This window comes from Botryllus schlosseri, chromosome 1 (assembly GCF_051294905.1).
Source record: "Botryllus schlosseri isolate E-star chromosome 1, Bs_hap1, whole genome shotgun sequence".
Classification (NCBI taxonomy): domain Eukaryota; kingdom Metazoa; phylum Chordata; class Ascidiacea; order Stolidobranchia; family Styelidae; genus Botryllus; species Botryllus schlosseri.
This window is the reverse complement of record NC_137236.1, coordinates 19,791,401-19,812,896: the sequence shown is the minus strand read 5'-3', so window position 1 is coordinate 19,812,896 and position 21,496 is coordinate 19,791,401. Positions and strand designations below refer to the sequence as shown.

Here is a 21,496-nt window from a genome sequence, read left to right as displayed (position 1 = left end):
ATATTTTTTCGGAGATTTTCGGAGTGTTGTAACTTTTGTCCTTGTAAAGTTGTAATATGACAGGTAACATGCATAAAAGATTGCCAAGTGCATAAAAGTCTGACATCTGCACTGCAATTGAGGACTGGAGAGTCGACAATACTATAAGGCCAACCATATTATCACATTTATTTAGTAAAATACATTACCAAGTGTACCATGCTTGCCACTCTAATGATATGGTTAAAATGGTATGATTGACTATACGAGCTACCTTAACCTAGTGATCTAGCAAGGCATTTTTGTTGAGCAGTGTCTGCTGTAGTGTCCGATGTTTCGGATACTTGACGAGATTCATCGGATTATCTCGGAGTTTGGAATGGAGCTCTTCGGAGTCGGAGGGAGTTTTCCTCATACACTGAAGTTGTCGGAGGGATACGGAGTCTCGAAAAGCACAATCCGCTCACCACTGCTCCTTACGTGATTGAACGAGCGAATCTGGCGTATACATGATGTTTCAAGATAAGCAATCAATGATTCGTTAAGTGTGATGATGATCATACGTGTAATTAGGGTTACCATACGTTCTCTTTTGAGAGGATTTGTCCTCTTTTTTGACTTTTTTGAAAGTGTCCTCGGAGGACGCCCTTTTGTCCTCTTTTTTGAGATTTTGTCCTCTTTTTTGAAAATTTAGGTCATATTTCGAGCAAAATGCGAGTGATATGCCGTAAATTAGCACAGAAGTGACGCTCCGGCGGGTATTTCGGAGTGAATAACGGCGATTTTAGCTCTGAGCGAAAAGTTGACCATTTTTTTAGTCAACCGATCACAAAGTGGGAAAAATTCACCGATCTTCTCCAGTTTTGCAAGTCTCAAATTTCTGAAAAAGTTTCCTCTTTTTAGATTTCCAAAATATGGTAAGCCTACGTGTAATATTTATCACCGTTGCCATAAGTTTATTAGGTATGACACATCTTTTCTTTTTTCGATCATATGATAATTGATCAGAAGTATAGTCAGTACTAGGGATGGTGTGAACCTCTGAAAGGTTCAGGTTCGTGTGAACGCGAACCTTTCTGAAAGGTTCTGTGTGAACACGAACGTGAACCTCATGACGTCACGTGACGTCATATTGCTAATTCCGATATCCAACCCTACATTTCAGTGAAGTGATAGCCTAAGCTTACGCCTTAACGGTCTAGGCCAGACCGGCCAATTCGCCGTCTGAATATTGCTACGTTGATATTGAGCGGAGTGTAAAATGGCCTTATATAGGCTACTTGCTACCTATATTACCTCATTTAACAAGTTATGCAGCAGTAGCCAACACCCCAAGAATTTGTTTTTTATTATACAATAAACATTTGAAATCAAGATTGACCCCGTACGCCTGCTAGATTTTTTGCATCAGACAACGATATCAATTTCATTGATTGGGTGAATAAGCATCATCAGCTGACTACCTATATGTAGAGTATTTCGCTCTTGATGTTGTGTGATCGCGGGTTAAGCTCATAGCAGAGAGTCACTAAATAATCACAAACGGAAAGCTGGATATTTCGAGCAAACCTTTGTAACAATGCAAGTAAATTTTTTCAGATTGTCAAGATGCATGCTCGTTTAGTGTTGATTTTTTTTATGCTGCCAGCGCCAGGTATAGAGTGGCCCGCAGTTGAAATGCAATATATTTCAACCAAAGACGTTATAATGAAGTGAAAATTGTAATATATGAAAAAGGTTCACAGGGCAGAACCTACCAAGGTTCGTTTGTGAACGTGAACCTCTAAATTTCTGAGGTTCACACACAGAACGCGAACGTGAACTTCACGTTCACACCATCCCTAGTCAGTACTCGGTAACGGCAGAAATCACTCCAGTAAATACCGTCGCCCCGACACATGGAATACGATATGTAGGTGACAATAAAATAAAATCGAACGGAATTCGCAGCTCAACGAGACACTGAACTTTAATTTCATGACGTCCTTTCGACACAAGTGAAGTGATTGTATTATTTCCACAAGTACATTCATGCAAAACATTCATTCTGAAAAGCAATGTTCTTCTGCGATCGGGCGGGTTAAGAAATCATCTGTAAAATATCATCACAACAGAATCAATCATCCTCTGATTCAGCCGGTAAGCAATCCATCTCTGATCATCGATATCTCTCCACGCATAATCGCCGCAATGTGTTAGGGTCGGGGAATTGCTGGTGCTCCCGATACACGCGTGTTCGATATTGCCCTTCCCCGTTTTGATCTTCACTCCTGGGCACATGGCGAATGCGTCTCGCTCGTGATTGATCGCCCGGAACTATAACGCATACGTAAGTGATTAAACATTACCACATAATGATACGCTAACTGAGGTTACAAGTTTGGTGGTCGTAGTGATAAATAGAGGGAATCATGTAACAGCCAGACATGGACGGTTACTCCATCTGTCTAATCCAATATATTGCATATATAATAGATTAAGTTGTAAAAGTACGATAACTATCACTATACTCTTTGGAATAATAAGGAATATGACATAATCTGGAAAATAAATAGTGCGATATATCATAGTTATTAACTGTGGAAACGTCGTATTTGTGAACCTCGCTGCCCACTACTACATCCCAAGTGTTAGGGTTAGCTATGTTGGCTCATTGATTGCGTCGCAACGAATTATATTCACTACCCAAGTAACTCAGCCACCGTACGCGATATGTGTATTGTGGGGATTGTATAGGTGTATGACGTATGAGTGTTACGTTACAAAAAGCGTTAGTTGTAATGGCGGAATTTCGTGATCATGATCATTTTGTCTTATTCTCCTACGGCAGTGGTTCCCAACCTGTGGTACGCGTACCACTAGTGGTACGCGAAGGTCTTCCAGGTGGTACGCGAGTACATTCTGATTTTTGTTCGACCGAAGAGAGTTATTAGTTCAGGCGGGGTTGATTTTGGGTTTTTTGTAGCATCGCCTCCTCGTATTCTCACCCTGTTCCCCGGCTGTGTATTTCCCTTCTACGCGGGAGTGCGATCAAGTATTTCCATCCCTGGTGACTATCAAGTCGAAGAAACGAAACCGACTTGTTGCGTCCATGCATGACTTTCGTTGCGCTGTGAGCAAAGGTATGCCACGCATCGACCAGCTAGTGCAGGGTCGGCCAACCTGTGGCTAGTGAGCCAAATGTGGCCGGCGAGAAGATTATGAGTGGCCCGGGAGATAATTCTCGAAATTAGTTATAATATCAAATAATAAATTACTCAGGTCATTTACTGTAAACTTCCAAGACCAACCAAAAACTTGATTAGTCTGCCCCGAAATTTGGGATCTTGGTGACTTAAATACAAGTTTGAACGCATGGCGTCGCCAGGGGCCAGCAACATTTTCCGTAGATATCTCCCTATATGACCATAAAGTAGAATATTTCGTGGTATAGATTTATTTGAATTGATATTTTTCTTGCCACTTAGCGCGATTTATTGTCACTCAATATTGGCAATTATGAGAGAACGTGCCGTCCAACATACGACTTAGCGTCTGCACTCGCAGAAGTGATGATGAAGATGATCGGCGATGAAACTTCGGCACAAAATGATAGACGCATGTTCACCGAAATCGTCGATATTGTTATGTCCGGATAATCCTGTGTTTGCCAAGTAAGCCCAGTGTTGGGGAGACCGGGGTTAGTTGTTACGATTTTGTGCATTTTTTGCCTCACGGCTTTTCTACTCGCCTTGCGCAAATGATTTTGTTACACAGTCTCCACTTAGCACCCACTTACTTTTACAAAGTAAAATGGAACTTCAAGCTCTTATACGTTTGGAACTATTTGCATTTTAAACAGGCGAGTTTTCCGTCATAACTTACCCCGAGATGGGGGCAAGTTGTGACTGGAGAGGAGGTAAGTTGTTACATCGAAATTGTCAGCTGAAAACTCCATATCCACAATAAAAGCATTGTTGTAACCATGTGTATTGAGAACGAAACGAAAGAAAAATCAAACGAAACAGCAAAATATGAAAAAAGTCATTCAGTCCTTGCAAAAATCACACACGTAGGGTGTAGAGCGATCACTGCATGCTTCATGCGCCCACTTTTGACATTCATTGCATTTGACCCATACTTCCTCAGACCTAGAGTTGTCATATGTGTCATGGCACAGTAGGCAATGATTGTTACTAGCATCTGTGTTTGTTTTGTCAGTGAAAGCTAGGTTTCTTTTTGTTGCTTTTTTTGTTTTCTTTTTGTCAATCTTAGAACCTTTTGCTTCCTTCGCCAAGTGCTCCTCTTGGAGGCGATGTCGTTCAGGAGTGCTTGTTAAGATGGAGGAACGGCGCCTCTTTCTCCCACCAATTTTTTTCTGCCTGGGTGCGGCTTTGTTGAAAGGCCAAATCATCTCCGGTGTCGTCTTGATAGCAGTGGGAAAACTCGGCACTATATCCTCCATTGACCTTGGTGCACCAACTGCATTACTTGATGTGGCAGGCTCTCCAGAGTTTCTGGTGCGCATGCCTTGCTGTTTGAAGTAGAAGTCTCTTCCGATTCTCCTGGTGCATTTACAGCGCTGCTTGAATCAGCAGAATTCTCATCAATATTTGCTATTGTTGGCATATTTTCCTCTTCTGGCATGGGTCTGTCGGTCGTGTAACTTGGAAGAAATTCATCATCTGCATATACATTATCATTGAATGGGAATATCCCAGCCACTTGGAACCCTTTTTGAATATTGGCTGGGGTTGTTGCCAATGGCAGCGCCTGCTTCACAATTTCTGGGATATCAAGCATTGTCATTGGACGACCCCGATTGGTCTTCAATAATGCCCCACAAGCAGCATTGTTGTACTTCTTGAAGGGTCCGTAAACACTCCTGTCCAGAGGCTGCAACTTATGAGAGCAATGAGGAGGAAACGACAGCAACACAACTCCATTATCTCTGCAGTAATCAATCACATGTATGGATGTATGCGAGTCATGATTATCAAGTAAAAGTAACACAGGATTTTCTTTTGTACATCGAACAACTTTGATAAAATGTTTGATGAAAACCATAAAATTTTCTCCAGTCATCCACCCTGATCGATGGGCTGTGCCGATGCATCCAGGTGGACCATGTTTTATGAAATGCGGTTTGAAATTCACCCGTGGAAAAACAAACTGTGGCGGAACAACGTTTCCACTCGCACTCACAGCTAGGCACATGGCTATCAAAACACCTCGCTCTGCTGATGTTATTTCGCCAACCTGTTTTGATCCCTTTTTTGCCACAATTCTGTTGGGTCTTTGAACTGTAGTGATACCAGTCTCATCACAATTATAAATGTCCTGGCATTCAAATTGATACTTATCCAACACCTGGGATAAGTTTCGAAAAAATAGTGCCACATTGCTGCGGTTAAAGCTTGTAGCTCTGCCCAGGCTCGTTGCTTCAGGTGTACGAATAGATAGGCTGGAATGTCTTTGTAAAAAGGAGGTAAACCAATCTGGTCCAGCTTTTTTGTTCGTGAGCCAATTTTGTGGGACTTGAACACTCTTGATTGATGCATATTCATATGCCAACTTCCTTACATCATCAGGTGTCAAACCATAGTACAGCTCGGATGCTCTTTTGATGTACTTAACCAGAAGCTGCTCTTGGTCATTACGAAAAACAGCTCTTGGTTTTGCATAGCCAACAGATGGTTGTCCTCCAGATCGTATTTTGGTACAAAATCTTTGCAGTGTCATAAAATTGATCTGCAATTATATAAAGTCATTTTAAGTCAAGTTGACTGCAAAAGAATCAACAAAATACCCACTAGAAACCTACATCAAATTCAGTGGCGACAGTGCGCAGAGATTGTTTTTCATTAATCACTCTTCTTGCAGCTTCTTCCATAACCATCATAGATGTAGTGCCTCTTTTGGTCTTCTTTTTGTAATGCCTCACCATAATCGCAGAGAATATATAGTTAAACAACAGAATCAATCTACAAGATGGGAGCAGGTTAATGAATACATTTTCATAAGTAATTGCAGAAGAATCCAAGCTGTCTTCAACTTTTTCATCACTTACTCAGTGTAGTGTTGGTCTAGTGTGGCTTTCAATGTCACTGCACAAAGATTTTGGTTGAAATATTGCTAACCCTATCAGGATGGATGAATTTTCATTAATAAATAATGCTAATCACACATCATAAATATTCAAGCAAAGCATGAGGCTAGTTGTTACATCCGTAAAAATGTGCCCCCGCCGAATATGGCCTGTTTAAGCTTACTTGCCGCCTTACATAACTAACAAACAGCACAAAGTCAACTGTGAAAATAAACTTCAGGTCGCCCCCTTTCTATCGATGTAAATTAAACATATATAGGTCGCACGCAACTACTGATGCACCAGCGACACTTGATTAGTAAAAGTTTTACCTTATAGCCCTCAATATACCTTTTCCTGCATGAAACTTTATGCAAGTACAGTTCGCAAGCCAGTCTTCGTTAGAACGTACTCTCCAACCAGCCGAGTAAACTGTGTAAAAATGGTGCGCCATCTCCCGGCAAAAGAAAAATCATTGATGTTGTAACAATGTTCCCCCGTAACAACTAACCCCGGTCTCCCCCTACAGAGGTGACCCGCAATATATGCAAGTGACATTCGTATTGGCCGAACTCATTCACTAACTTTGAAAAACTTTCGCGCTTCGCGCGGTGACTTCATGAGTGCACTATATACACACACTGACTTTTCGTGACATAATTGTTGTCCATTTTGATGCGTAGTAATATAAGTCTTGTTTTCATCATTACCTAATCCGGTTCGCTCCTATCGGGTGGCTAGAAAAAGGTCATCAACATTCAAGTGGCCCGCGCAACTGTTCGCAAATCTCATACGGCCCTTTAGTCGAAAATGTTGGCCGCTTTTGAGCTAGTGGAAAATAAACAAATGCAGCCACCGCATTAAATAAATTGACTTCTGTCGTTTATGTTGTTCTTCTTGTGACTGGTGGTGAAAAAAGAAATCCATGCATCCCATCAGCCCTGACTGATAATGCCTATAATTTATTAGAATTTGTTATTATACCTCGCATAGATCAAATACGTGCATGTGATGATGGAAACATTTTTGACCGCCTTCGGCGCGCGTAACTTGTAGGTGGTACGCGAGCACTGCATATAACCTCGAAGTGGTACGTGGGTGAAAAAAGGTTGGGAACCACTGTCCTACGGCATGCGAACCAAATCGATATTTTGCCAGCTGAACTCAATACTTGAATCTACATGCATCATGTTGCTTGAGTGTTTCCCAGAACAAAAATTGGCGGGAATAATAAAACATAAGCTTTAAACTTGCGAAGTTGATATATTGTGGCGTAACAAGTAAATGATGTCGCAATTTCCCAACATTTGTTATCTCACAATGCACTCTGCCTATATTCTTTCGAACAAAGCAGTATAAATGTGATCGTGAAAAATCGTGATTACTCTTCCACGTTATCATAATCTTAATCGATTACCGCGAAAATTTTGCTCTAATCGTAATCACGCAGTTATCAAGTAATCACAATCGCTATCGATTGTATTGATGCGGTAATCGCCCTTGTTTGGTCGTATACATATCAATATTTATGTCATTCCAATGTTTTCTTGCCGGCCAATCGAGCAGGAAATCTCAGGTATACCGTGCCTATACAACTATAATGATGAACTATGAGCTAATTTAATCCATCCTATATTGCATATCTAAATCTTCAAGAACTTATATAAATCCTAGATATGCTCGTGGTGGTGTCTGAGCGACACATTAGTCAAGGTTCGGGCGTGAATTTCGGGTTCTAGCCGAAATCGGGTTCGAATTTGTAAAATACCGAACTTAGTTCCCACGCGATTACTTAACGATGTGATAATGTGCTAGTTTGTGGGCTCAAATAGGGCCATCGAGCTATCAACCGTCGGGCTCACAGCGGGTTCCGTTTCGGTGTGGTATATATTCGACCCCGATACACAAGTGCCGCTTCCATTTTAACTGGCGTACTCGGCATTTGGCCGTGCTATGTGCCGTCAGTTCGCCCTGAAGGACGCAAAGGCGGGTGCGGGAGTTTAAGGAACATTGATCGTATGTGGTCAGTAATGAAGTATTTCTACTTCGTCGGAGTATTCAAAGAGGGTTTTTCTATTTACACTGCTTATGCTCGTACGTGTTTATATGTCTAGAGAACTTCCAACTCCACGTGAGCAGGCAAAACTACTCACTTCTACACTTTGCAAAGTAGAAAGTATAATATTGAAAGATGTTGGCATCCCCGTCACGAGTGAAATTGTCATAAAAGCGAAATGGCCCCCGCACCACGGTAATATATTTCAGAAAATACACCGATTTGTAGTGTCGTTTGTTTTGGTTAGATAATTCCGACAGCACTTCCGATTACGTGTTAAAAGCATTCGACCACCCGACCCAATCTACTTTTTGGAACTACTTATATCGGTACTTCTACGACATTCATTTTGTGCTTTCACTTAAAGGAAGTTGGGCATTTCTCGGAAATGGCAACTTCTACCTGTAATTGACTGGGAATGTACGGCGTCACCGCTAACTACTTCTGCCATATCTGACAATGATCACTTGATGCTAATAATATACGCGTTATATATATCACTTCTTACTAAAACAACCAGACACAACGCAGACATGCAATATTACCTGAATATACCCAGCGTCTACTTCGCCTCTGATGCTTGATCCGTACAGGTTCATCAATTCCTGGTTACTCCCAACCTCCCACGTGATTGGAATGGCGGGACCGTTGTCCAGATTCGTCCGGTATTGCTTCGATTTTATGTTGTAATGAAGCGAGAAAAGGGACGCGAGATTACCGCCAAAGCGCGTCATGACACCATTTGATGTGCGATACTTTAAAAAAGCTCTAAAACGGCGTTAGAAGTGTGAACAGGTATAAGAAACTGAACAAGTGGAACTAGAACCAAGATTCTAGTTGCGAGATAGCGTAGTGGTATAACCCACAGCTACGAGTTACGACACCAATGGGTTGTGGGTTCGAGTCCGACCGAGGTCGACTCCTGAATTCCTACCTATAGGTGTTGGAGGCTTATCTAGGCTCCTCCTCGCCATATCATCCGCGTATGCGGTGTCTTAAAAGCATATAAGTGATCGTGCTACAAGTCGGGAGCTACGAAATCAAAAAGTAAGAACTATAATCGTCCTGGTGGAAATGGCCATTGTAGTCGACAAATGCCATTAATACCACAAACAACAGACAGACCAATGATTGGAACTACATTCGAGAGTGTGATTGGTCTTCAAGCTACTTGGCTTAATAGTAGAGGATTCTAGAACCCACGCGGGTCGATTAAGATACCTGTAGGCCTACATCGTCATCGCGTACAACCATAGACGACTAAGATTTAGGTTGCAGGATATGCGGCAGAAACAGCAAGGACAAAAATGCATACTATATAACTTACTATTCATATTCTTATTCCTATTCTCAGATAACTAGTCATTCTTTATCCAAGATTCAGAATCAAACTCACTTCCAAGAATAATATATCATTGTGATTGATATAATTAGGGCTGGACTAGGCACAATGATTTGAGTGGTTGAATCCTACATCAGATACTAATTGCAATGAGTAGATTATTGGGGTAGGAAGAGGCGGTTTTTTTCGTGATCTGAAATTAAACGCCCCTTTCACTAAGACTTATATTAGCAACGACGCTTTTATAATTTCAATGTATTTTCTTCACCGTGAAAGCCTTCAAACTCGATTGGGTTAATGGTCAATTGGTCATATTGCAACATCAAAAACATGCAGCACAAAGCTACGAATGATTGTCTCAATATTTCTACTCGCTAATTTGCATGCCCCACTATTATGGCCCTCGTGGTATTAGCATTCATTATTTTTAAAGTGGCCACATTACCAATAAAGCCCACTCCAAATATTTTGACCACGGGAGCTCCATAGCAATCTCTCGTTACTAACCTCGCGGCGAAATCGGTGAGAGGAGTGTCGTTGGGCACTTGTCATATCATGACATCGGTAGCGTTTATGGCGAAATATCCCGAGTTCTTGTAATCGTCGCTCGCGGCAGAAGTTGCCGACCCGTGCGTCGCTCTGTTCTCCCAAAATCCGTCTCCGTCCGGATGGCTGGCCCCGTTTCCTTGTTCGCTCGACCAGCGATCGCCCGCCGTGCATCTCCCTTTCATGTTATTCTCGTGAACGGACGCGACCAGAGTCCAGCCGCCGCCTGCGATGTTGAAGTCGCAGTACGTTTGGAATACATGCCCCTTCAGAGACAAATGTTCCTGGTGAAGGTATATTCTCTATACATAGAATAGGGGGCATTGACTCAAAATGGGTAATGGGTCACGGAAAGTAGTAGCCAACACTACTTCACTTAGAAGCAGAAAATAAAAGGCTGAAAAGCAGTCAAGTAAGTAGTTTCAAAAGTTCAAGTGGTCGAGGAGTCGCATAATTTTAGCAGTTAAATCAAGGTTGACTTCTTTCGAAATTGCAATATATATCTCTGCGAATATCTCGACGATGAGCGACACTACGAATGGGTACAGTCTACGAAAAGATGTTCAGTTTCGATGATACAGGGCCTGTTTGACGCGGTACCCGTGTTGGGATCAAGTCACTACCATCGAGTCAGAAATCATCTCGAGTCATTGCACATTTTGACTCGAGTCAAGTCAAGTCGCTCGAGTTCCAAAGGTGACTCGAGTCAAGTCAAGTCACTCGATTTTTGGAGGCGACTCGAGTCAAGTTCAAAGTACGACAAATGATTCAAAATCATTGCATTTTGCTAACTGTTTTTAATACAGATGAAGTCCCCATTTATTTTTAATCGAGGAACATATAAAGAATTGAACAAAAGTCCTCCAAAAGTCCGCTGGCTAGGCTAGGCAAGTAGCGGCGTAGCCCCAGTCGATAATTATCTGCCAAAATACAGGATAAAATACGAGACCTCAGAGAGTTGAAAAAATTATATGGTGCAATACCCTACCCACTTACATATCCATGATATTAATGTAGGAACAGCATTCGTTCGATTTACATTGATGTTCGTGCATTTTACGTTGGTATCGTTTGTTACTATTTGTCTAGGACTAGTAATTACCGCCAATCAATATTTCCTCGTGTGTCGTGCTTTGTATTTATACCCTGTGTTCTGTTGTCTACTGGTCTTTCGTTTACGTGTACTCTGGATCGTGTCGCCTGTATTAAAGTTATTCTGCTGATAATATACTGATTTCATATTGCAACCTCGTCGTATGAGTTATTGTTCGAACAAGATCAAGAACATAACATAAATCATGCAAGAGGGTTTGTTAAGTTGAACGCCGGGCACTGTTGACCAGTATAGAACAGAGATACATTGCTAGTATATATTACTTTACTACTTAACGACAACGTAAGCTGAAATCTCCGATCACTGCATTTGCGATCAATTTATTTGTGATATAACAATGACGACTCGCTAAAACGCACAATCATTGATTGATTGGTTGCTCTAAAACAGAGGTCTCAAACTCAAATGTGCTCGCGGGCCAATTTCCTATTTTTGATTGCGCCGCGGGCCGCAGCACCAATAATAGGGGAATTCAATGTATTTCCAAGTAGGCCTTATTTGACAAGACCTTGCAGACTGTTATTCCACACGCATCGTAAAGATGTGATTTAGCATTGTGAATTCACGCTTGGCACGAAAAATAACATTTTCAGATATTTTAATAAAATTGTTGCTGTACTTGGCATAGACTGTCTAAACAATTAGTTGTAGAGGCCATGAGAGAGTGCAAATGAATCATGACGTCGTAAAAGCTGTCGCATCATAATTTTGCAGCTAGCGGACATTTGACGTGCCGCAATTATAGATAGAAGTTTAGAATTTTGCACAGATCGATCTGACATCAGCGCATTGGAGCAGTACAGCCTAATCCGGGTCTGGCGTATATACTTTTGATAACTAGGCTATTGATCAGCGTTAGATTTACCTTTGAATATTTGAACAGATCAATAACAACTTGGACATCATGATTACTGCGCCATAGCAATATCAATCTCCAGTCGCCGAAGAATCAATTTGTGTTACAGCTGTGAAGCGTAGGCTACGACTACTTTATACTCGCCACATTTAACTGGCGATAATAACATGGATAAATATACCCAAGATGACACAGGATGTAACCAACTATACATCAAGAGGGCAACATCATGCCAATGGTTGCCATTCCGAATTGCTTAGATAGATAAATAAGCTACGAAACGCAAGCTACGACCTTTCGATATTTTACTATTTTCCGTACCAGTTTGAGAGTTTGTTGCGTTCGTGGTTATACCAAGTCACGGCGTTCCGCGTCACAAAAGTCCTTCTCTGATTGTATCATTTCACCCGACTCAACTCGAGTCATTTTTATTTTATCACACATTGAGTCCAAGTGCGAATAATTCTACAAAAGGTCGCGCCCAAGTCAAAATCTCAATTTTCAGTACGAATCATCAACGGGTCATGTTTAACCATCATAAACAAGTAATGTCACGTAATAGGTAATCTTCCACTGCGTCGTAACTTTTGAAAATGATGTAATAGTAAAGTTTGATGAGTATTTTCTTGCTTCTGTTATAAAGAGAATTTCAAGTTATCAAATTTAAAAAAATAATGGTAGTTAAATGATGTCGAATACTTCGAAATCCAGAGTGCCACCGCGGGCCGCACAAAATGGTCTCGCGGGCCGCATGCGGCCCGCGGGCCACGTGTTTGAGACCTCTGCTCTAAAAGGTCACAACAGAGTATCGTAAACAACCTGAACTACTGTAAGATACTGCGATTTAGTCGACATCAATTTATTCAGGGGTTCCCAAACTATGGGTCGTTTGCCTATTTTCTGGGGTCGAAAATTAAACACCAATGACAATTAGAAGAATAATGTCAATTACGCGGATGCTCTCGACGGCTCATTGCCTATTATTCTAGTTCATTTTTCAAAATAGAAGGACAAAATAATGCGAACCTGGCAAACAAGATATCAGATCAGTCGAAGCATCATTTAAAGCGCCACCTACTATATGCAAGGTTGGTGTCTGGTCAATAGTATGGAGTAAAAAAGTGTCGAAAGTTTACCTAGGCTCCTCTTCGCCATCTCATCCGCGAAAGCGGTGTCTTATAAGAGCCTAGAAATGGGCCGTGCTATAAGTCGGCAGCTACGGAATAAAAATGAAGAAAATCGTCCTGGTTTAAATGACCATAGTAGTCGATAAACACCATGAATACCACAAACAAACAAAGTGTCGGAAGCATATAGAAACCAATAGGACGGGTATTTTTCCTTCCGGGAAAATGACAAGTGACAGGTAGTGCTATGTATTAACAATATTATACATACGCAGGAAACACGTAATAATCACGTGAATAAACACGTACTGATCAGCACGCCAAATACAGAGGTGGGGTCACGAAACATTTTCAAATCGAAATTTGTGGTCGCGACCGTAAAAAGTTTGGGAACCCATGGATTACTTGATGACTTGAAATTGACTCACAAATTTAGCTGCGAGTCACAAGTCAAACCGCATTTCTGAAACGTCGAGTCAAGTCAAGTCACAAGACCAAGGTGACTCGAGTCATCCCAACACTGCGCCGTACTTATGAGAATTTCACTAATCACATGCTCATTACAAAACTACTCCCTAATTTTCAAAACCGAAAGTGTCAAATGCGCAAGCGTTAATAGAATATAACGTAGAAAACTGCTAACGTAGAAATGAAAGTAGTCTAAAATCCTAAAGATTTGAGTAGGATGTAGGCAAAATATATCTGAATACTCGGAAAAAAGTTTGAAGAACGTCAATTACTGGCCCCTCTAACAATACCTTACAAATCTTCTGGGAATATCAGGAACGAAATTAAAATGCCTTAAGTTACAATGACAACCAATCTAAATAGCCTACGATGCTCACGTGTAAAAGACGTAGGGGGTCGTGCCCGTATGGGTTTCGTTGTACATTGTTGCGTTTGTAAATGGGGTGAAATTATGTTTTGCTCAGCACCGCGTCTCTTTTCTGACTGACGCGCATGAGGGCGAGTCACTTCCCCGCTTGGAATTGTCATGTTTGCTACGCCCCTGGTTGTACTGTACAGCTATAATTTCATGCTATTCCAGTCAACGGAGGCAATAAACGAGATATTGGAGGTCGGTGAAATGAAATCAAGAGTTGTTCTACTTATGATTTGCAGCGGTTTTACAACCAGAAGCACGGTATAAGTAATCTACAGTTTGATGATGAATGATGAATGATCATATATTACCAGCGCAATTGCGGTAATTGCCTTCGTGTTCTGACTGCGGATAAATCAGACGCCATTTCCGTGTCGTGAATGCAGCCGGTCACTGCTTTATAACTTCTAAATCCCAGCTTAAAGGCACTCGTGACAATGGTCTAGTCATCGGAGACCAAGCATCAGCAATCAACCAACGTAACCCATTTATTCTTACAATGACAACGCTTTTCGCGAATCAATTAACAATATGAAGTTATATTGTTTCGCGTTATTCTCAAGTTCTGTACCCAAAATGTCTGGTTTAATTGACAACGCGGTAGCCAACAAGTTTTCAACTAGGTCAGTCGTCACGATCCAACAAAGTATGGTTGTCAATTGGTTGCCGTATTTTAGCGAACGGATTATTCGTAATGGCTTCAGAATTCTGGCAATTTCTACAACGGTGTCATCGATTTTTCTATCAATTTGCCACAACATGGGCTTCAAATGTTTGTAGGCGGAACACGATCTCTGCATAGTATACGACCGTTCGTGTTATTACTTAGAACATTACCTGTAAATAAATTTAGGAAAAACAAAGAAAGAACAAAAGACCGAAAAACGAACGTATCACCAACCTCCGTATCCCGCAAATAGTAGAGTCCGTTGTCCGCCCCTGTGTTCACTCGATTGATCTCTTTGCAACTGAAGGCCGGTTGTGCTATTGATCCGACAGTCATGTAATCTATGAAAGACGTAGGTTTCAAATCATGTCACTCAATTTCCTACGCGACACGCTTGACTAAATCACAAACTCATTATCTTGATGGTTCAAGTGATCATACCGAACTATGAGTAGGCTGTATGTGTAGCAGAGATGAGCAATGAGCATGGATTAGGATTAGGTTTTGAAAAAACAGGATTTGTGAAATTTTGTCGGATTTGGATTGGATTTGGATTATACATTTTTTTCAGAACGGATTAGGATTTGGATTGGATTTACCTATTTTCTGGGAGATTGAAATGTCGTGTGGCGAATGGCGACAAACTTTATTCAGATCAGTTATTAATGTACTCATGGTTACTAAGTTATCTTGAATCAAGTGAATCGTTGGTTATGAAAGAAAATTTTCGAATCCCTCCATTGCATAAATTAGCATTTTTTCAGAATTTCCAGTTGGAATCGGATTAGGATTGGACATGGACTTGAATATGAAAAAGTTATGGATTGGGATGTGGATTTGGATTTGACGGTTCGGATTTGGATTGGATTAGGACATAGAAATTTCAAATCCGCTCATCTCTGATGTGTAGTGTGTACGCATGAAAGATGTGCCAGCCACCACAGCTTCAAATAGGTACTGAGTTAATCCGGATGCTGACACGCCATTATATGGGTGTCTTTATTTTGTATATGCAAGCTAATGAAAAGCTGATTAAGCTAATGAAAAGCGAATGAAGCTAATGAATCAAGGAAGATAATGTGCTATTGTATTATGTAAGTCCAGATTAGTATTTTGCTCATATGATTCTGGGTGAATCAAATCCAAAATCATAAATCCATGTTTATAGTTTTTATCAAATTTAGATTTATAAGACGTTTTTTTATTCAGATTTGAATTGTATTATTGTGAGTCCATCATCTGGATATTCGATTCCAAATAGGGATATTTGAATCATGATTGCAATAGTGCCAATTCAGATTCAGACCGACCAGTGGTTGTAAAATGTTTCAATCTCGCGGCACCCTCTGTATATGAAAAATAGTCGGCGGCACCCTTGAACAGTGATTCTCGACCTTTTTACGCTAACGGCACACTGCAAACCGGAAGATTTGACGGCACCGACAAGTTTGTTTTGAGGTGTTCATGAGGTGTTACAATTTATTGGGGCGCCGACGAAGCTGTGTGTCCAATTAATCCCGCGCGTATCGGTAAATGGTCAATAGTTGACATTTACGCGATATCACGGACTTGCTAATTGACAGACGACGGGCTTTAAGCATTTTGTATGGGGTGGCCGCCACCCCGTAACTCGGCGCCTATGGGCCAGGATATTGTAAATTTTCGCCCTGTCCTTCAATTTACCTCCTGACAGGGCATCGCCAGTAAAGCCATGACTAAATTTTGGAACTTTCAAAGCATGATGGCAAAGCTAGCAATGGTCTTTGATTCGAAAAACGTTACAGAAATATAGCCGGAGTTTGTGAATGTGCTCAGCTGCTCATCATTGAAATAGACATCGCGCTAGCGACCGCTGAGTTCCACAAAAAACTTGTTTTGTTTACTATTCGGTCGGCCTTGAGTAGCTTTTCAGGGTACAAATTGAACATCTATTTACTGAACGCTAGCTCGTCTCGATGATCATCAGGTCGTCTGAACGGCGTTTAAATATTGATGGTGCATCGTGAAATATTTTAAACTGTTGTTTCGTTTGAGTTATGTTCGAGCGAACAGACGATCAGACTTGAACGTGTTCAATGTTGGTGCATACGGCCCTACGGCCCTATAGGTATTGATAACTTTCAAAAACGGGTGAAAATCCTGAAAAAAATGGTAAAAATGGTCGCTCGACTAAAAATGAAAAATGGGCTCAACTCCCGAAAAATACAGTTTTTCTTTCACATTAACAGGTGGTTGACTGAAAAAAAGGTCAACTTTCCGGTCCAGCTCCCGAAATAGCCACCGTGGCGTTCCTACGGTGCTGACTTAATGTATATCAGTCGAATTTGGCCCTATATGTAACCAAAATCCTCAAAAAAGAAGACAAAATCTCAAAAAAGAAGACATTTGGGCGTCCTTCGAGGACATTTTTTAAAAAAATCAAAAAAGAGGATAAATCATCTTGAAGGAGGACGTATGGTAACCCTATGATAACTAGATGTGCAATACGTGACTCACGGTTGAATACGCCGAGATGCATACTGCTTAGCCTGCTAAAAGCAGCATAATTGGTAGTCCTATAGTCAGGGCCGTAACTGCCGCACCCCAAACCCCTCAATTGACGGGGACCCCAAATTATTTCGTGAATTAGCATAAATTATATAGTAATTTTTGAAAGTTTATGCAATATATTCAAATAATTTTCTCGCTATGCGTGAATTCAATTCGCCACATATCTTGATTATTGGATACTCTTCCCCAAGAAAAAATACGCAAGATTTATAGAAATGGGCATATCAGCGTAGGCCATGACCGCACCACAACGCATCCAGACATTTAAAGTTTTAGGCCATGTAACATATGTGACTACAAGAAGTGTGTCAGAACGATTGGCAGCGAGAAAGGCCTGGCCGTAAAGGACTACGTTTATGCTGACCAAAAACTTCGAAATACAAAAGAACTTTGTTATATATACAAAATACATGTAGGTTTAATTGTCCATATGGCACCCTATGGGAGCCCAGGGTCCTGACGAAGTGCTGTTACGTTCCTGCCAACGGGTATACCGCCGGAGATGTTTAATAAGTACTATTGAGGGGGCCCATACCTTTTCAAACACACCTCACTCAGATCTACCGGTAAATCAGAATACGTGAACAGAGACAGGATGAAAATTGATAGCAATACATGCAATTCCCGATCATATTGACCGATTCAGTCATGAAACTAAAGATATTTCTCGCGCTTCGCGTGTTTAGGTGAGAAAGGCTGATTCACTCAACGGACGCCCAATGCAGCAGATAAGTAGCGGTAAACAGTGTACAGTTTTGAAATCTCGCCAAGGCAATAAAACTCCTCCGAAATAGCCATGATGACTGTTTGGGTCCGTTTCATAGCCGTAGTATTCGTGCGACCCCACCGTACTCTGAAATACTAAATTTGGCCCTCACAACGAAAAAGTTTGGGAACTACTGGTCCACATTCTTGACTTTTATAAGACACCGCTTACACGGAAGAGATGACGAGGAGAAGCCTAGATAAACCTCCATCACCTAGGTAGGAATTCCGGAGTCGACCTCGGTCGGACTCGAACCGACAACCCATTAGTGTTGCAGCTGTGGATAATACCGCTACGTTATCTCACCACTACATACAGAGGTGATCTCTGACGAAGTTTTTCTGCCTACTTGGTGCTGAAGTGCTAGCACGCCTAACAAGAGAATGTGGCCGATTATGTATGCAAATTGAATTTGAAACCGTGAACATGAACATCAACGACATCTCAAAGGGAGTTCATTTCTTGGTGGTAATTAGTTAGGAAGGCTAGGAGGATTTGAAAACAGCATTGTCTCACAAGCGCCTGCATGTCTGCAATCAATCAATGCACCGTACAAAACTGGACTAACCCTTTTCGACGTACGATATGTCTGGTAAACTGAATTCGCGTGGATATTGGTTGCGGGCATGACAGTAATTTTGATTTTACAAATTATAACGGGTTATAATTTAGGTTATTGATCGTCTGTCTCCGACACCTCGCCAAATTATCAGGATTTGCCGATACTCTCAGAACAAGAAGCTCTTTCTATCATACGTCGTTACTGCATGACGTTATGGTATCAGGAATACCGTCTATCCGAAAAAGGACTTCAACATAAATCCTTCAACATCTCCGTTTGCGATACTCCCCGTACTTGTGGAAGCCGCCTCATAGATGGCATCAATTTTCATTTGAAATCTGGACATTGCCGATTAAACGCCCATTTGTTTAAAATTGGAATAGTTGAATCTCCTTGTTGTAGTTACTGCCGCTACCCTGAAACCGTCGAACACATTTTAATCTGTTGTCCCAACGATGCTTTTCATTGGAAATTTCTTATAGATAAATGTGCTCAATTAAAAGTGAATTTTTGTGTTACCGATTTACTCCTTGATCCTCAAATAGCTGTTGTTGAATTTGAGTTATCGTGCAACCGCAATTTGTAACTTCAGTTTATCATACTGTTCTGATATTTGATTTGTGTTTTTGTGTAACTGCCTTACCATCATGTTCTTGTGAGACACCCTGTTGTGATGCGGGTGTATCCACTTTATTCCGTTATTTCGTCATTATTGGTGTACACTGTTATTGACGGTGGCGCAAAAGGCGGTCAGACGAAAAGCTCCATTCTTCTTGTTTAATAATAAACAACAACAACAACAACAACAACAACAAATCTGGATCCATGTCCGGCGGTAAATTAAATTCAGAGTCAGTCAAAATAGTCAGTATTGCTTTTTAATTGGATGTAGGAGCCATGCAGTAAATATAAATCTAAATACAGGTTGAAAGTTGCGATTTTCAAGGCATGTCAAAAATACTTCATGTTGAAGCTAGAAAATGAAAGGTCTTGAAGCTAAGGAACGATTTCGAGTGTTTTTTTTTTTGACAGCGTCCCTCAAAAAAGGGATGTGAAATCAACATTCCACGTTTATGAGTTGCTAATTATGAAAAGCCTAAAAGTGGGCTATGCCACAAGTCGACAGTTATGGAATATCAACGAAGAAAATTAGCTTGGTGTAAATGACCATGCCATGAATATGCCATGAATACAACAAACAATTATGATAAGTAGGTAATTTATCTACAAGATTGTTCAGTAGAAATGAATGTAGTACAAAAGCATAACTGCTTAGGTAAGTATAGTCCACGCATAGCAAATCTACATGAGTACTCCGAAAACCTGGAACTACTTCGTTGATGACCACATCTGCAGTTAAACTCCCCGGGCATAATGTGTTGGTTTATAAATTGAAATCCATGCTCGGTGTTAACTGATTTGTGACGATTTAGCCTAAGTTACCTTCCGCAAATATCCCTGATATGATGCTTTCAACTCGATCGTAGTCAATTTCCGGGGATACACCGGTTCTACCAGGACTTCCATGGTCTCCTTTCACACCGCGCGCACCACGTTTGCCGGGCGGACCCTGTACAGCAATGGATATGGGCTCCTGTACGCCGGGAGAACATGTTGTTTGATAAAAGCCCAGTAACTTAGCACAGACGGATTCGCTCTGCCCATGAGCTGCCGTCACAAAGGACAGCGATAACGCCAAGACAATGCAAACCATTACTGAGGGAGCCAACTCTGTTGATAGAGAACTACAGGATCAGTATTTTTTGTTCCAGCAAGACTGGAATCCTAAAAAGGTTTTTTTCATAAACAAGGTCCGTAGTCGCATGAATATGATATGTTTTACCGTCGGATAAGTTTCATGCCGCTTCGGGTTCTTCTGGTACTCTATTCCTACTCGCTTTCATTAAATCTACAATATCTTATTTCGCACTGACATGGCTGTGGAATCGGTAAACTTAACCGCCTACTCCGACTACTGAGTCTTGAAACGTGCCGACTTCGCTCCGGCTCCGGCTTCGACTCCGTCTATTTTCTTAAGAGAACCCCAAGGGTATTACCAATTTTCTTCGAAAATTAAATGTCACAGTGACGGTTGAATGATCGTCATATAACCATTGCACATATTCAAACATATGATTAACCATGGCACGCAATATTGTTTCATTGCGGTACAGCTCAAATTATTCACTATTCAATCAACATGGAAGAATGCCTTCCTAGCTATCCTTCTTTTTCATATTTTATAAGTTTTTGTAACATGGACTCTCTAATACCCTGATATGATGAATTATTCAAAGATGACATATATCCAATCCTGTATAATTCAAATGTATATAAAACAATCGAGGTGTAGCTCTTGTCTATGAATCAGCAACTCATACAGAGATGTAACTTACTAATTTACTCATTACAGAGTATATCGATTACAAGCACCCACATTCTCACTACTAATAAACGGAATTTGGGAAGTAATCAAAAAGGATATGTCCATCTACATGCACTTTGCAAGTATTCAAAGACTAGGATTCGCAGTCTTCCCTAATCATTTGTTCGACCGAAGCAGCTGAGCTAAAATTCAAATATTTTTAATTTTGTCAAGTGAAAGGCCGTTTTTTGTATATATATACATGAATTTTATTGAACCAGACGTTGTATTTACTCTGTGCCAGTATCGGGGTATAATTTCAAACATTGCTTCGATTTGTGACGCGTCGCGAAGATGCATATTGCGATTTTCTTCCTCTTATTGCAACTGAATTGAAATAATTTTCAAATAGTGTTCAATTTTATCAATATCGTTACTAATAACAGTGATCGGCAGTAGTAATCCTATTTAGGTTAACATTAGGAATTTAAAGATAGCATTGAAAGCAATTGTTATCATAATAAAGATGGTATAGTGGGAGTCGGAGTAATTTTTATAAACTCTTACCCCTACTCCATGCAGTGAGTTTACTCCCACTGCAGCCACCATAGTTTCA

The 21,496-nt window shown here is 40.9% G+C and overlaps 1 pseudogene across 1 annotated transcript; it reads right to left on the bottom strand.

Moving 5' to 3' along the window:
- Window positions 1-1,919: 1,919 nt before the first annotated feature.
- Window positions 1,920-20,794, bottom strand: LOC145444366 (intelectin-1b-like; annotated as a pseudogene). The gene is made up of 5 exons (XR_013916662.1): window positions 19,959-20,794; window positions 14,872-14,978; window positions 9,952-10,256; window positions 8,648-8,870; window positions 1,920-2,295 (listed from the first exon to the last, which is right to left on the bottom strand). The product of XR_013916662.1 is annotated as an intelectin-1b-like (transcript).
- Between the last annotated feature and the right edge of the window lie 702 nt (window positions 20,795-21,496).